Source organism: Amblyomma mixtum, chromosome 4, assembly GCF_055824585.1.
Source record: "Amblyomma mixtum isolate Tamu chromosome 4, ASM5582458v1, whole genome shotgun sequence".
Lineage (NCBI taxonomy): Eukaryota > Metazoa > Arthropoda > Arachnida > Ixodida > Ixodidae > Amblyomma > Amblyomma mixtum.
Genome location: NC_143015.1, coordinates 108,414,144 through 108,429,954, shown reverse-complemented (window position 1 = coordinate 108,429,954; position 15,811 = coordinate 108,414,144). Strand labels below are relative to the sequence as shown.

The following is a 15,811-nucleotide window of genomic DNA, read 5'->3' as shown; positions in this document are numbered from 1 at the left end:
GTAGATTTAGCTACTCATTTTTTTATTTGTTTTCTTTACTAATGACCGTTAGCATGCAGCCGTAAGGGAACACATGCAAAAGGTTTTGTTCGCCAAAACGCAGCGCGGTTTTGTTGCCTGAGAGTTGCGGGCTCGCTTCACACTCCGAAAGTCCCGAGTTCATTGCCCCGCTCCCACGGAAGATCGCTTTTCTTTGATACCGCGGTGACGACATCTGGGATTCTTCAGGCCACTGCTGTTGGTGACGCCGACGCCGGGTTTCGTTGCCGATGAGGCGTACAATAATGGTTTCGCACTAATAAAGTGGCCGAAATTTAAACAACGGCAGTGTCCAATTCAAACGCTCTAGCATTGCTCCAAGTGCACGAACGCAGGGACTCGACATTTCCAGAGAACGGATACGCCTGCATCAGTCTTCATGACCATTGCCGACCGCAATTTCTTGTTAACCTACAGGCGGCTGATCCCGTCTCTCGTCAGGCTCGTGCGATCCCAGCGTCGCTGAATGATGCGGAGCAATCTGGAATCTGTGGAACCGCAGTGAGCTTCTGCAACGCTCTCGCCGCGTGGGTGTCAGCTGGGCGGACGCACCAGCCGGCGTCCTCGTCCCCCCAGAGGAGACATGGTGCGGGTAAGGAACTTGTATGTACCACGTGAGGAAGGAGACCGTGACCTGCGTTACGCTGAAGTAGATACACTAGCGCTGCACTGTGTGGGTGTGCTGCCGAAAAACGTTGGTGTACCATTAAGCTCCGCCTTTGAGTGGAACGCGACAGCGCGTTGCAGCGCTGCCAGGGAGTCTACGGAACGCCATCGCCCGTTCAACGCGACACCTTTGAATTCAACGTATTTTAAGGAGTAATTAGCACTTAATTACTAATTTGTCGTTAATTAGTAATTAGTCATTGTGTGTGGCGTCATCTAGTGGTCACATCACCAGTGCCACAGATGCAGTCAAAGTGGTGCGGAAAACGCTTTCGCCTCACGCACTTGAGACAGTTGAAGTTCCCCCTGAATTTTTTAAGCCTCTGAAACGCCCCCAGCCAGGGTAACGAGCAACACCTTGTGGCAAGTGGTCTGATTTTATCCTATCTGCGACCCATGATAATGCCGGCCTTTTTATGAGTTTAAGTTTGAAAACAAATTTTTGCGAGCGTCATCTGGAGTACTCGCTTATCTTACAAATGCTATCTTCCGTTTTTGCAGTTCCCGGGCTACGCATAGTAGTTGCGGGTGTAAACGCCAAGCACTCATACACAGCCCAATGGAGCACAGGTTGCCGCTAGAGGAGGTAGAGCGCGAGAATCACAGCAGAGGGCGCGTCGCATGTGCAGACGACGAGCGTCCCTCGAACAAGATCGAGCGCACCTGCGGCAGAAGTCCTACATTGCGTCGAATTTGTATGTCGCTTGCCAGAAGTTGGCATTACTGCCACAAGACAGACATAAAATTTAAGTACACAGAGTGCAGAAACAAAGCAGAACAGAAATATCGTTAACACGCAGCATTCGCTTGAAAAGTGGGACAAACACCCTCGGAAGGAGTTCGCCAACTCCTTAAGAGGGCTAGTGAGCACCCTTACGGTGTTCGTGTGTTAGTGGACGCCATAGCAGTGTTTATGAATACCATTTGTTGATGAATTTGTTTCTGAATTTGTTTATGAATGAACAGTGTTTATGAATACCAGTGTTTATGAACGCATTTGTTACACCTTTATGCTCTAAAATATTGTGTTTTTCGCGATATTTCAACGCCACGTGCACTCCTCGCCGCAGTCGATACTACATTATTGGGTGCTAAATTAATGGCATGGCATTGTCGACCGGGCAGCGTGCGGTGACGCCACCGCAGAAGTGCAGATGATCGCTCTGCTTTCATGAGGCGGCCGATGTCAAACGTAACGCCTCTGCGAACCTTCAAAGCGTTTACGTTCAAGCTCCAAGCCGTTCATGAAATATGGTCCTCAACAAGCAAAAGGCAGTGCAAGCAAAAGGTTCGCGTGAAAGACGCCAGGATCCCCAGATTCTCGCCCGCGATGCTGAAACCCCTCGTGAAAGACACATAAAATAAAATCTTGTGATTTATATAGAAACCCTAATCACAAGATCAGTGAGAAATCAAATCGCAGGGGAAGCCAGCTAGCGGTCATCAGCCGCGTTATACCGCGAACATGTAATCTTCATCTATTTCTTTCAAACGAACTGTTCTTCGTTGCCTTAGGGTTATTGCACACTCTTGATGTACTAACTTGCAAAGTTTACCCGTTCATGCATTGTTCGAGCCATAGCCTCGCAAAAGCGACATCAAAATAGCATGTCTTGAAGTCTCATGCTCTAAACAGCACAGCATAGCATATCACACCGTACAACGTTATACCATTTTTGAGACTACGTCTTCAGGATGCTTGATAACATAAGCTTGGTGTGGGTGTCCTTAGTCGGCTAGTTTTCGAACAATGGCTTCCGGTAACGTGCGTGACAGCGCAGGCAAGGATGTCGAACACAAAATATGTTCTCCGAAAGGTTGAATGCTTGCGAATTTTGTCAAGCATTCCAAAACGGGATAAAATCACAGCCGCAGGACTATTTAGGCACCGTTGGCTTTGCACGAAGACATTCACCGCTGGAGCGTGGGCGAAAATAAACCGATGGATTGTGTTTCTGAAGAATGCTCACTGATCACACACACAGAATGAAATATTAAGCTAAGTGAGATGCGAGTCAGTGCGTGGTTTGTTCTTTTTTGTGTGTGTGCATACTTGTACGGAATTAGTGCTAGTTGGTTGCTTCGAGCGTACATTAAAGAGCGCAGAGACAAGGTTCGCACAAGTGAAAAGCGACATTAATTAGTCACAGGCAGTCATCAGAAAGCTTGCATAAGCGCTTGCACGCGACTGAATGCAAAATGATCTTCCCTTTCTTCCACAGCACGAACTCTCCTTGTATTGTGGTACTTCGAGGACCCTCAGGCTACCGGCCGAGTGGTGTCCAGCGGTGCCTCTGGCTGAAATGCAAGGGTGAGCTCGCAGCTATATCCTCAAATAAGTATCCAAGTTAGTTCAGTGAAACTTGCCGCTATACTAGCATAGCAGCTTGGGGCAGTGGCACGTCGGTGGCCACATACAACGTGTTGCGCAAATAAACGTGGGCCTTAGACATCCCAGCTAAACGGGTGCATTGTTCGAGCGCAAATTTCGCACAGAAATTACATTTGGGTGGCAAAATTGTTTTATACCCCATTTGTTTAGGGTACTTACCTGATTCGATGAGAAGTAGGATATTCACATCGTCTGCGGTGACGACGAAGGAAATTAAACCGCTCTGTCAGCGATCGCACCAGTGGCGCCATCTCGTTTTTCGGCCGTGGAGATTCGGCTAGGGAAAGGAGTCGGGTTGTTTTCCAAAAGGTTTGAAGACGCTTTTTCAACTGCTTCATCACTGATCACAATAAACGTAGTTTGGCCAAAACTCCACTATATTTCAAGTCTTCGGTGGAGGCTTCAGAAAATCTGCACGGTCAACATACGCTGTCATCATGGAGGAAAAAAAAAACTAGGAGAGAGTGCGCTCAGCCTCGGCAAGCCATCCTCCGCTGACGCTGCTGCCGAGGGCCCTTTCGCGCACTGACTCTTGTGAAATAGGCCCTCCACAGTTACCAGACTGCCAACAAGCGGTGCTTTTAGTGAATGTCCGGGCTCCGATGCAGCGCAGAAGCGCAGCGCCTGTATTGCAGCTTTGGCGGAATGCGTACCGAGCTCAAGGTTGTCTGAAGGCTCCGCGTCTCAACACTTCTGTTGATTACACTCTTGAGTTTTTGGATGCACTGTAGAAAACTGCAGGTAAACTTTTCATCAAAGCGTGCGGCCGCGACCTCGTCACTGTTCAACTGTGGTTCATAAAGAGAATGGAGAGGAATTCCTTTTGTCGTTATACACACATACGGAGCGTTTATTTCAGCGCATGCTTTAAGCGGAGAACTCGAGAGTAGGCGAAGAAAACGAACCTCTAAAAAAGGGCGCAGTGGCTTCCAGAGCGCTCACGGCGGACGGACGTGTTTAACGAGCGCTCCGGCGCGCTGCGCATGATTCTATTTCTCGGGCAGGTGGACTTCGGCCCGCCCATGGGCCCGCCATTCTCCGCTATTCTCGAGGCGCAAGTCGCGCCGAATACGCTCGCGCACATACTCGGTTCCGACGTGAAATGCAGCAGTGAAGTATATATCTCTCTCGCTGTCGAGAGAGAGTGCCGGCGGCTTTACGTGTGCCCCTGCGCGGGGTCTCCCGGCCACTGCGCACAATCACTTACAAAAAGAAGTAAGCTGTATGTACTACATAGCCGCGCGCACGTAGCGTCCTGTCTCGGAATGAATGAGTGAATGAAAAACTTTATTGTATAAGGGTTCTTTCTCGCAGCATAGGTGGAGCCTTCAGTCCAGGGCCCCAGCGGCCTTTGCAGTCTTGCGAGCCCTGTCGATCAGCTTGAGCTGCTCTTCAGGCTTCGAGCTGGACAGCGCAGCCCCCCACTGCTCCGGTGCTGGTGTGTTGTTTATCGGCGCTGCCTGCATTTTCTGACAGGCCCATGTAACGTGGTAAAGCGTTCGGTGTTCACCGCATAGCGGGCATTTGTTGTCATATGTGGAAGGATAGATTTTGCTGAGTAAACTCAGATTGGGGTATGTATTAGTCTGCAGTTGTCTCCAGGCAACCGACTGCTCTCTACTGAGGTCTTTGTGGGGAGGAGGGTAGGTCCTCCGGAGGGCTCGTTGGTGTTCTAAGATGGCTCCATACCGTCTATAGTGACTGCGTCCAGTTCCCCTTCGGTGCGCGCCTCCCGGTTGGCGTATGCTCGGGCATTGGCGTCCGCACATTGGTTCCCTTTGACAGCCTCATGGCCTGGTGTCCACGTGATGAAGCATCTAGTTAAAGTGATTGTCCTCGCCTTGAGTATGTGAATGGCTGCAGTGGATATGCGTCCACTGCTGTATCTTCTGCACGCCTCTTGCGAGTGTGTAATGATGTGTGCATGGGGCTCGTCACTCTGCTGGGTGATGGCGAGTGCAATTGCTGCTTCCTCAGCCTCGAGGATGTTGTTGGTTTTTATCGAAGCGCAGTTGATTTCCCTGAGCTGGTGATCCACAACGCTGGCTACCGAGCCTTATCGGTGTCTGTATGTTGTTGCGTCAACGTATAATACGTCTTTTGCCCCGGCGAAGCTTCTTTCGTGGAATTCAGATCTTGCCTTTCTTCTCGCCCTATGTACATCTGGATGCATGTTTTTCGGAATTGGACTGATCTCAATGATCCTCCTGATTTCATTTGGAACGCTCGCTGTGCTATTGATTTCTTTCAAAGCTTCCCTCATGCCCAGCAACCGCAGCGTGTTTCTGCCTGTTGCGGACAGCATCAGTCTTCTTTTCTGCGCGAGAAGGTGGGCCTCGATATTTTCTTGTACTGTGTTGTTTATGCCCAGTTTAAGGAATTTCTCCGTCGAAGTGTTGACCGGCAGTCCGAGAGCGCATTTGTATGCTTTTCTAAGAATTGCCTCTAACTGCTCCTTTTCTTGCCCAAGTGATGTTTGGTAGGGGACGCCGTATAAGATCCTACTGACCACGAAGGCCTGTACTAGCCTACATGTGTCTTCCTCCTTCATACCTCTTCTTCAGTTGGAAATTCTTGCAATCATCCTAGTGATTTGTGCTGTGGTATTTGCTAGCTGTCTGATCGTGTGATCAATACGACGGTTGCTTTGGATCCACATGCCGAGGATCCTAACTTTCGATACTTCCGGAACCTTCGTTTCTCCTATGTAGATATCAATGGAGTTTTGCAGATCATACCCTTGTCTGTAGACTTTGAGCACCTCGGATTTTTCAGCGGAGCATGCAAGTCCACAGTGTCGGGCGTATGCGTTGACCGTATCTGCTGGTCGCTGAAGAAGCTCTTGTTTTTCTCCTAAGGATCCCCTGGTCACCCAGATTGTGATATCATCTGCGTAGATGGCATGCCTGATTCCTTCAATTTCTTCGAGCACCCTTCCTAAGCCAATCATTGCAATATTAAAAAGCATAGGTGATAGCAGAGAGCCTTGCGGTGTTCCTTTTTCGGGGGTGTTGAAGGTGTCAGTCCTGATGCCTCCTATTCCAATGGTAGCGGTTCGGTTAGTCAGAAAGGCTTTCACATAGTTGAATATTCTCTGCCCACAACCCAGTTTGCTGAGCCCCTCCAGCACAGCCCTGTGACTGACGTTGTCGAAGGCCGCTTTAAGATCGAGAACGAGCAAGATGCTCTCTCCATATTTTGGAACGGTAGTAAGCACCTGCTCCTTGATCTGCAGGAGAACGCCTTATCTCGATAGGTATTTTCGAAATCCAAACATAGTGTGCGGCATGAGTTCGTTGTCCTCAAGGTGGGTCTGCAACCTGTGATGCCCAACTCTCTCGAACACTATTCCCAGGCACGATGTTAAGGAAATGGGTCTAAGATTTTCCAGGTTTAGAGTCTTTCCGGACTTCGGAATCATTACTATTTCCGCATGTCGCCAGTCGTCCGGGAGGGTCCCCTGTTCCCAGTGTTTATTGACGAATTCCGTGAATCTGTTGATTGAATTATCATCCAGATTACTTATCATGGCATTGGTGATGCCATCCCTCCCTGGTGTTGTGTTCTTTGTGGCGGACATCACAGCGTGTCTGACATCTTCAATAGTAAGGGGTTCGTCCAGAGCGGCATTCGCTTCGCCCGTGTATGCCAAGCTGCTGTCGGCATTTGTTGCATTGCTCATATAACGCTGCTTGATGTTCTGTAGCATTTCCTCGTGAGTGCCTTGGAACTGGTGCGCGATCCTTTGGGTCGTTTTACGGGTTTCGGAGTTTGTCGTGGTTGAGTCTATGAGGGCCCTTAGTAAGGCCCATGTCTTGGCCCAACCTAGAGTCCCCTGAAGTTCGTTGCACTTTTGGTTCCAGTCACGCCTCGAGAGCTCCGTCGCATATTCTTCCTGTCTCGGTCGAATCGCGCGCGCGGCACACTGCGCTAGCGGCCGGGGTGGCGTTCGTGTCACGCATGCACTACATGGCGAAGAGCAAGCGGGAAATCAAGTCCGCCTGCTCGATGAACGCACAGAGGCTCACCATTGTTCTGTCACGGATGCGCGCACTGGCGCGCGCCCACAGGAGCGCTTCTAGACTGTCCGGGATGATTCCCAGCGCCCTGTAGGCTGCGAGCATCTCGCGACGCGGCACTGTAGAAGCGGCACAGCGAAGGAACATGTGCTCCAATGTCTCCACTGCGCCGCAATCAGCGCACGCGTCGCTCGGGGATGGTGGCCGCTGCGGCGAACGAGCAGTTTGCGCTCGTCACGGAGACGTCAGTGAACACAAGCAAATGGTCGCGCAGTTGCTCGTAGAGCGAGAGAGCGAAACCGAAACCGAAATCCGGCTGAGAGCTACCGCTGCCTTGTCACGTGAGGGTCTTTTTCCCATGATGCTTTCCACTAATTTTTTTATGACTAGGCTTCAAGATTGTGACGTCATGCTCCCTCCTTGTTTTTCTTCCTCCATGGCTGTCATGAGCTGTGAAACCCAGCCCCTGTGCGAGGGTGGTGTCCTCCGGGTGTGTAGGCATGGAGGTGTGTAGGCGACGAGCGGCAGCGGCGCCATCTATTAGAGCGCAGCTGAAGCGGTTGCTAGGCAACGCCGACCCAATGTCGTTTAGAAGCCGCACCGCCACGAGCATACGCGACAAGCCGAGCTGGGCTCCAGTAGTGTTGCTTTAGCCGCCGTTGTGGCTCAGTGGTTATGGCGCTCGGCTGCTGACCCGAAAGGCGCGGGTTCGATCCCGGCCGCGGCGGTTGAATTTCTTTGGAGGAGAAATTCTAGAGGCCCTTGTACTGTGCGATCTCAGTGCACGTTAAAGAACCCCAGGTGGTCGAAATTTCCGCAGCCCTCCACTACGGCGTCTCTTCATAGCCTTAGACGCTTTGGGACGTTAATCCCCACAAACCAAGACCAACCAACCAGTAGTGTTGCTTTCGCAGGCGCTCTTTGGCTGTCAGCTGGCTGTCAGCTGTGAGCGGTGGTGGTATGCGCTGCGCTGTAGCTCTCCGTTGTATATGTGTCTTCTCTTTTTTCCTGAATCAGCAAGGACCGGCAGCGAGGCAGGCCAACAGCAGCATGAGCCTGGGCCACCTCCTGAGTCCGCGCTGCATTCGTCGTGTGGGTGTCTGCGACGTCCTCAACGCCAGCATGTCCCTCATCCCGACCGAGTGGATGGGGCAGGAGAGATGGAAACTCTTCTGCATGCCGCAGGTGAGGGAGACATCTGGAAGAGCGCATGTTAATTGACCTTTGCATTCCATCGAAATCGGCGGTTCCTTATCATGCATATACAAACCTGCCAACAAAGAGATCCCAACTGAACGGCCTGTGGCGAAATATGTTCGTAAAAGCAGAAAAACTGCAGGATCGCGCTTGTACGAAATACGAAAGCTCTTATTGTCTCCTTTGTTCCTTCATTTCTTATTTTATAATAGTTTTTATATTTTCTTATGTTTCCTTTATTTTCATATATTTTTTTTTATTTCATTACATATATGTTCCTCGTGAACTGTTGCTTAATCAACTTTTTTCATTTTATTTACCATTGAACCTATGATATGATTGACAGTTTGTGCAGACATCTTCCGTCCACAGACTTCCGTACACGCCACTTATGAGCCACAAAGCTGTCCAGTGCGTGCGCATTTAGCAATTCTAGGGTGCAGATATAGCGCGTCCTTTCCATAGCGATGCATGTTCCTTTGCTGGTAGTGCTCTAACATTCTTCATAACCTAGGGTTGCCTAGTGGTTTGTTATAGTCATTACTGGAGGGAACACCAGAAACAGCGCCATTTACGCTGATTGCCTGAGTTAATATGAAACATCATACATAAAGTCCGAACACAAAAACGTAACACTGTGGCTAATGAGAAAGCAGACGCATGCACTGCACAAGCCCGCAAATGTGAGGACATGGGAAGATCAGGTAAACAGCAGCTGCACTCTATAAAACCCATTTTAGGAGAATGGAAATCATGTAGACATCAGGAGCGTTTAACAGAAGTTTTTATGTCGACTACAAGTTGGGCACACACACATAAACCTTACAACTTCCTGCTCACAAAACAAGACAAACCCCTCTGTGAAATGTGTCGTGGTGAACTCGCAGTAATCCACATTAAAAATTTTGTTCATAAAACTTGAAAAACTAAGAAAAAATATTTTAGAAAACTTTACAATGATGCATTCCTTTACACAACATGTTGCATTTAGGTGCTCAAGCACGTTGATTTCTCATGTTTTTTAGGTTTCTCAAGGATTTTAGTGTTTGTAAACTGTAGGTATTAAAAGCTTCATCGTTAACAGAAAACACTCTAACCCAATATGACTAACTAACCCATTGGTGGTTTCCACTGCCTGCCGCAACTTACGGTTTCAGCCTGATTATTTAGCTCTGGTCAATCAGAAATGAAATCTTTTCTACTGTTTGTCCTGAGTCTTCATGCGCAGTATAGCTTTTTCAGAGGTCGCATTGATGAACTATACATCTTGGACGTATTCGATGCGCCGTTTTTCAGAACAATTGGATAATCATGCCCAATAAACCCTGCTTCACCAGGGGCGCCAAGACGCTCTAATTACGCTCCTTGATTCTTCATAGTTCATCATTTGCTTTAGGAGATTAGTTGGCAGTGAACTGCTGTGGCTAGTCGATTGTCAGCGACCGCATATCCAGCAGCCCTAGATGTTAGCGTGGATGAGGCATATTTTTACCATAAGCCCACATCATAGAAGTTATTTTTGTGATTACAAGAGATCGTAACACGTGACCTGGACTCGGACTTTCAGAACACGCTAAAGGACTTGTTTTTAGTATTGTGAATCTCTTGCACGAGGGTCTGACATGGAGGGTCAACAATACTGATAGGCCTCAAAAACCCATCACTCATGCCATCACGTAGTGAAACTGGTACGGGCACTTACTGTGATAATTATCGAAGTCTCGGGATGAGAACAAGCTTGTCATTTGTTCGAACTGCGCAGAAAATCTCAAATATTCAATTCAAATTTATTTGCATCTATACATGTACAGATGACGGGAGTGCAGACAAAAAGCCAAATGGATTTGGCTTGACGGGGTCTGTACCCCCTACAGAAATGGCACTATGCACAATAATGGATAAACGAAAAGATACAATAATGGATAAACGAAAAAAAAGCATTAGTGAACATTCTATAACATTCTATGCTATAACAGAAATACATACGGCCAAAAAAATCAATGATAGAATGCTGAAAGGATTTAAATAGCAGAAAGCATAAAGCATAAAATTATACAAATAAAATAGCTTTGAAATTCACAAACATAAATAATAAGTTACTAACAAGCAAAGAAATTTGGTTAGACATTCATGGCGTCAGTGTATACTACAGCAAAGCAAACAAAACAAAAAAACGAATCCACAATGAGCCCATAAAAGGAGAGATACGTTGTTATTAAGTTTCTAATGAGTTTAACAAAGATGGCAGTGTGTGGCGTAACATTTGTTGACCGTAGTTAGTGCGCGTTTTAGAACGTACCATGTTTCTCTGTGACGTGTGTTGTAAATGTTAGAACTCATTGCCAATAGAGATAAATGCTCGAAGAATTTGGTGTTCTGTTTTTTCGCAGTAGTGAAACGCTTGAGTAAAATACTACGATATACGGAGGTGACCGGCTGTAAGTTAAGGGCACTGAAAAAAGGCTGCGTATGAGTGTCATATGAGGAATTAGCGATAGCGCGCACTGCTTTCTTCTGCAAAAGATAAAGCTTTGTGATGTTAGACACCGTGGTGTTTCCCCACACTAAATGGCAGTACTTCAGATGGGACAGGAAGAGACAGTTGTAAAGCAGCTTTTTCACGCTCAAGGGAAGAAAAAATCGAAGTTTCGTTAGTATTCCCACAACACGAGCGATTTTGTTAGCAACTGAGTCTGTACAAAGATTCCAAAGTAAGTTCTCTTGAAATACGACCCCGAGGCACTTAATGGATGGCACAATGTTGATAACCGAGGAACCCATTTGCAAATGGCCGTCAATGTGGACATTTTTGTTTTTAGGTTGAAAAAGTACAGCCTTTGTCTTGCTTTTATTTATAGACAGTGAATTCAATGAACTCCATTGATTGAGTTCGCTTAAAGCAGCGTTCGCAAGAGCCAACAGGTCCCTTGCACAACCAGATGTAAAAAACAGACTAGTGTCGTCAGCGTATATGATGAATTGGGCAGTGGTGTCAATATTTATTATGTCGTTAATGTAAATATTAAATAACAAAGGTCCAAGAATGCTTCCTTGAGGTACACAAGAATGAATGGGTAAGTTATCTGAAAGACAGTTATTTATTGAAACCCTCTGACACCTGAACTGCAGATAGCTTTTGATTAAGCTAAGGAATGGGCCCCTGAAACCATAAATTTCAAGTTTTGTTAGCAGTGTGGTGTGATTAATTGTGTCAAAGGCCTTTGAAAAATCGATGAAAATGCCTAGTGTCACAAAATTTTGCTCAAATGCTTGTAATATTAGTTCCTTTTGTGTTAGTAGAGCTAACTCTGTCGAACGACCCTTTCGGAAACCGAACTGACAGTCAGTAAGGATATTGTGTTTTTCGCAGAAAGCGGTCATTCTGAGTGTTATTAATTTTTCTATGCATTGTGAAAATACAGGTAAAATGGATATTGGTCTGTAGTTAGACATGTTGTTTCTATCACCGGCTTTGAAGAGCACTGTAACCCTTGCGAGTTGCATGCGCTTAGGAAATATACTGTTTACAAAGCACAAATTATACACATGCTCAAGAACTGGACATATCAGATATAAAACGTGTTTTACGGGGCGTATTTGCAGGTCATCAATATCGCAGCTTTTACTGTTTCGCAGAGCGGAGAACGTGAGACAAATTTCTTCGGTGCTAGTTGGATGCAGAAAAGCACTATCGCAAGTTTTGGAATTGACGTACTCTGCGGAGCGAGGATCGTGCAAACTATTCACTAGGGACACAAAATAATTATTAAAAGCGTTTGCTAAATGCGCGCCTGATGAAAGTTCCCCATTAATGATCAATTCTCGTACGCCCTCTGGATGCTGACGTCCAATGTTAAGCACTGCGCTAAGGTTTCTCCACGTGATGTCCGTCCGCTTTATAGCTTCAGGATCAAACAACCTATGAAGGTAATCTTTCTTAGCTTGTCTGAGGGTTGCAGTTACCTTATTCCGAAATTTCTTAAATTCGGATAGATGGCACGTGTTTCTTGTGTCCAAAAAACGTTTGAATAGAGCATCTTTTTGCTTGATTAGTTTCAGAAGTGCACTGGTTATCCAAGGTTTTCTAGCTTTTCGAGGCTTCAGTGTTTTAGGGTGAAAAGATTCCGAGTAAGCCTTTTTGAAAAGACACAGGAATGACTCGTACGCGGCGTCTACGTCAGACTGATTGTACACGTCGAGCCAATATGACTTCTAGTTTCGTGATGCCAGCTGTCATTATTCAATTGCACTGCGTCATTTAAGGTCGAAGGCACATTGCTTCTTTTCGAGACCGATGCTAGCGAATATAGTTCTGATACTCATGCTGGTGTCACGTTCTTTGCCGCACCCTTTAGCTGGCGGACGAGAGATTTCCTGCGTTGCCATTGGCTGAAACGCAACAGGGATTTCCTCATCCTGCGGATGAAGAAGCTAGTGCTCGTTGGTCATCCGTACAACACACTGGCCACTGTGCACACGTGCTTCCGGCCGCCTCCAGACCATACACTGCGAAGTAAAGGTAAGTTTCCGCCCCTGAAATGCACTGTCTTAAAACCGTTTCAGGCACTTAAGGGGAGATCAGGGTCTTAATTTTTTTTTGATAACATATCCTGCTGAAATTAGCTTGTAGGTATATTATAGAATGCTGATTTCGAATATGCATTAAGATTTCATATATCTCTCTTGGAAGGAAATACATGGCAAAATAACATATCCCAGTGAGGTCATATCTTACTAGCCTTTATGGAAATTTATCAGTTAAAGAAATCTGTAAAATAAGCAGACATCTTCAAAGGCTCACAGCACATTCTAAAGCTAAATAAAAGGCCTAAAAAGTCATTCTGTTTAAGATAAATAACAAACCTGGAAAGAACAAACAATGTGGCAGTAATTAGCTCACAGTTGGCCTAAGCGCTAATCTATTATGTTTAAAGGAAAAAGAAAAGTTAAGGGCGTGCAGTGGACCTTTGGAAATGTCTACCTATTCCTAAAAAAAGCCTTTCTTTAACTGAGGAATTACTGTAAAAGCCAGCAAGAAATGGCCGTAACAAATAGAAATTTAGCCAAATATTCTCTTCCAGGTCAGATTTTAAATCTAAACACACATTTGAATCACAGGTGTTTTTAATACCCCTGTGTGCCAAGTTTCAATAAGTTATGTCGTCAAAGCAAAACAGGTTATTACTGTTAGGAGATAATCAACTTGTACATAGCTATTTCATTTATTTTAATTTCCTGGAAGAAGCGTCGATCTTAAACTACAATATCGCAAAAACTTACTGTAAGAATTCTTACTCTGCTCTGACGAATTTTCTGACGCACCTCATCCTTTTTCTCGCACCTGAGAAGAAAGACTGAGGTTTTTATCCCTTTCACTGCCAGGTTTGTTTACTCACAGCTGCACACTCCCTGCCGGGTTTTTTTCGCATGTTAGTTTCCCGCAAGTTTTTGCTAGTAACGCACTAAAATGCTCTGCAGGGCATGTAGACATGTGTATTCAGGATAATCTTATAGATATTTGTTGTACTGAATCAAATATTCCAGCACCAATCGTGCCTGTCGGATTTCGTCGTCTTACGCGGAATTTTCGGTGGAAGGGGGACTTCATCGCTGTCATCACTCGACAAGGCACTTAAGTGGGCTCCTTCCTCGTTCTCATTATCATTGGACTCAGAATTCACAAGCAGTTTTCAATTTCTTCGTCCGTCAAAGCGCGGACGAGAGTAGCACATTGCCTCACATGGCTGCTGTGCGGGAACTAAAACGAAGCGACACGGATGTGAAAACATGCGCCCTATCTGTTGTGTAAAATTTGCCCTACAAGATCTATGAGTTTATAGCGTCTCTCCATAGATGGCGCTACATGTTTGCATCGTTTTTTTTTTTTACACGAGTATTATCGGGAGCGGCAGGGGGTGAGTTAAAAAGCCAAAACGAGTTAACTCGGGAGAGGCAGGGGGTGTGCATATGTGGTAGCCCGAGTTATCTCGGGAGTGGCGGTGAAAGGGTTATTTAGTTTCTTGGGCTCCTCTGAGTCCTTGTCAGGACAAAGACTCTCACCAAGGATACTCAATTTTTGAAAGAAATTATACCATGTGTTTGGCGCATGATGGTCCGAGTTGCTTATGCGTCATAAAACCCAATACAATATAATACAATGCCATTCTAATCGCTACTCTACTCATTTTCGCTGTGTCAGTCTTAGTCATTTTCCTTTAAATTGAGTCATACTTAGTTCAGCGCCTACATCCTCTCCCCTACAAGTGGAGAGGGTGGCGTAAGTGGAAAGAGGGTATAATCGCGAAAGGTGGAAAGTAGTCGATGTGGCCTTTTGCCAGGTTTGGAGTGCGAGGGGGGGGGGGAGGTGGAAACCAAGGACTGTTGCAGGTGTCGGAGGCGGCTGGAGCCAGGTCTGGCCACATGAAAGGCGTGACGACCGTCGGCACCTGGCCTTCCCTCCAACGGGATTTCTATGCTATCACATAATAAAAGCATAGAATGCAAGAGGCATAGCACCATGCTTGGAAGCACTGCCTTTTTTCTGTCTAAACAGGAGGGTAAAGATGGCAAAACTCGGCAGACTTACTAACGCAACGCAATAAATAATGGAACCAAGAACGTACCGGCTTTGTCTTCTAAGCTGTGTAGTGGGGCTGCTGTAGCATTCGTGGGATTCGTACCCATCGGAGTGGCCAGAACCAGATATCTTCTTGCCTTCAGCCGTGTTGAAACGCTGGCGATGCAATACGAGCCACACGGTGCAGCTCGGAAGCAAACTTTTGACAAAAGTTGTACGTATTTTGTCCCGCTGACTATCAATACTCGCTTCTAGACAACTTTTTACGAAGCAACGATGTAAAATTGTCGAACATGCACACATTAACGCTATTCGGCAGGGATGTCAGAAACTGTATGTCGTTCATGTCTTGCATCTCCTTTTTATTAGTTCAATATCGTATCACTTGCCTTGGCACATGCAATCAACAGCTCGAGTACAGCCATCGTTTTGTAATTAGGGTTGGGCTTTTTTTGGCGAGCATAGCTTTCGGACCGCTGTGCCCTAGAGACGGTCATTCTGCTTGCGTCGCGTCTTGGCGGCTCCTCCCAGATATCATGGGAGGCTGCACCTCTTTCCGAGGACTCAATGCTTAATGTCTTATGTGCGAATGTAACAAAACACACCTCTCTGAATGGCTCACTGTGCTAGCGTGGTAGCAAGGTGTCAAAATGCAGGACGTTGACCGTGGCAAGAGAGGGACACCTGTTCTGTGTCAAACTGCAGGGTGCCTGCTACTGTCTCCCGTCAGGCTCGCACATTCCTCGCCGCAGAAGCACGGGGCGACTCATGAAACTGAAGAAACCCCGCTGAGCACCGGGGATGCACTCGTCGCGTGGGTGTCAGCCACGACGCCGACGAGCCCACCTTTTTCGCCCTGACAGCGTGGGTCCGGCAGGGAAGAGGAAGCCATTCCTTGTAGGTAGGAATGCCACCTTTGTT

General features: G+C 46.8%; 1 long non-coding RNA gene across 1 annotated transcript; it reads left to right on the top strand.

Annotated features, from left to right (window-relative positions):
- The first annotated feature begins 460 nt into the window (after nt 1-460).
- LOC149347782 (uncharacterized) lies at nt 461-12,780 on the top strand. The gene is made up of 4 exons (XR_016292632.1): nt 461-631; nt 2,928-3,016; nt 8,134-8,301; nt 12,669-12,780. It is a non-coding gene; the product is annotated as an uncharacterized LOC149347782 (long non-coding RNA).
- The last annotated feature ends 3,031 nt before the right edge of the window (nt 12,781-15,811 follow it).